This window comes from Phaseolus vulgaris, unplaced genomic scaffold (assembly GCF_000499845.2).
Source record: "Phaseolus vulgaris cultivar G19833 unplaced genomic scaffold, P. vulgaris v2.0 scaffold_20, whole genome shotgun sequence".
NCBI classification, from domain to species: domain Eukaryota; kingdom Viridiplantae; phylum Streptophyta; class Magnoliopsida; order Fabales; family Fabaceae; genus Phaseolus; species Phaseolus vulgaris.
In genome coordinates this window covers 89987-91910 of record NW_027174089.1, presented here as the reverse complement: position 1 = coordinate 91910, position 1924 = coordinate 89987, and positions in this window count along the sequence as shown.

Sequence of the window (1924 nt, the reverse complement as noted above, 5' to 3'; positions counted from 1 at the left end):
TCAAGATCAGGGAATAGGCATGCGAATTGTTCTCGAGCGGCATCAAATCCAGCAACCAGAATCTGAGCGGAGCTTAGCTTAAGTTCTTCAATTTGCTTTTGAAATCCTTCGACCTGCTGCCTAAGCTCCTTGTTCTGCTGCTCCAGCTCTTCGACTTGTTTTTTCAGTTGTTTGTTAGTCTCTTGAGCGTGGAGAAGGTCGTTGGTAACCTTCTTGGATTCAGTTTGAGCTTGGGCCAACTCGGCAGCCGTCTTCCCCTTCTCCTTGTTTGCCTCGGCGAGATCAGCCATGGCGTCGTCTCTCGCTTTCTCTACTTGCCCAAGTAGCTTTTTGCGGTCGATTGACCTTTGCTCCAGTTTTTGTACCTTATCGGCATTAGCTTGAATTTGAGCCTCCAAGTCGCTCGCCTTGGTGCGTAGAGGCACGATTCTGCTTTCAAGTTCAACTTTTTCTTGGGCAAGTTCATGGACTTTGCGGCGGAGGTCAGCAGCTTCCTTGCGCGCAAGCCTAAGCTCGGTACTTAGAGCATCCTCTACTCGGGAATGTTCCATTTCCGCGAGCGTTAGGCTGAAGGCCACCTTCTCCACCTCAACCTTCATTGTGCTGTTCTCGGTCTTGAGGTTGTAGATATCATCCTGTAGCCGCCTGGTGGAGCTCTCCACTGCTCTCGTTATGATCGATGGGATATCCTCTGCAATGGTTTTGAGTTTAGCAGTCAGAGGTTCCCACATCCTCGTGACCTCGAGGGAAAGATTTGCAGCTTGGAGAGGCGCCAGGGGGGCTTGTTGAGGGTTCTCGTCGCCACCTTCCTTAGCAATATTTTCGGTGGTTGCTTCTTGGCGTGGCGACGCAATCGGGGACTCGGTGATTAGGATTGGAGAGGTGTGAGCGACCTCATCCCCGATTGGAACGATTCCTGCAGCTGAAGTGTTGGAAGGAGGGCCCCCTCCTGCTGATATACGTGGTGTAGAGGCGCTCGGGGGATCCTCCAAGAAGTTTGGCTCTGAGGCCTCAGTTGCAGGTGGCGCAGTGGCCAATGGAACTGCTTGGACTGGTGGTGAAGGGGCTCGTGGTGTTGGCGATGAGGGAGGAGGGGCAGGTGTTGATGGTGGTGTTGAAGCTGGAAGAGGGGGTGGGGCAGGTGGAGAAGGTGGCGCCACCCTCTTCCTCTTTGTAACGAGGCCATCCTCAGTGACCTCGTCGTCCTCTTCCTCATCCTCTTGGACAACTTGGGGGGCTTTTCGCTTTGGCCTCTTCAGGACCAGTTTCTTTCGTTGGGCGGGCTCCTTCGGCGGTGATCGCCCGTGAATGATGGCCTTCTCGACCGCCGAGTTGGGCACCGTCTGGGAACCACTCGCCAACCCGTGGTTGCGGGCGAGCTCCTTCAAGTCAGCGAGCATGTTCTTACCCAACATAGTGTCTGCATAAAATGAAAGTGCATAAGTTAGCTCAAAGGGGAAAGAGGTAAGTGTACAAGGCAATGAAACAGCAAAAGCAGGCATGTGCAGAAAGGATAAAACCAAAGTCTTGTGTGTGTCGCACAAGACGCCCAGAAACAATATCAGAAGCAATGATTAAGACAAGGGTGTAGCGTCCTAACCTATTTGGAATTCCAACTGGTCCTCAAAGAACTCAAAGGAAATTAGGGTGGGGGTCAAGAATGTTATGTGGGCATCTGCCACCCTCTTCCAAAATAGGCAGAGGTCTCGATCCAAAGCTCCCATGCTATCAGGACTTCTGGGCCTCCTGAAGCAGCTCTTGGACTCCTTTTTCCCCTTGTCCACCCAGTACAAGGGGAAACCGTCGAGAAGGGAAGTGTCTTTGTCATTTGCGCGAACCTGGATGAACTTCCCCTTCCAATCCTTGTACGACTGCTGGAAGATGGTGAAAATGGATCTCCCAGCAATGGCATTCAGGCTGACCC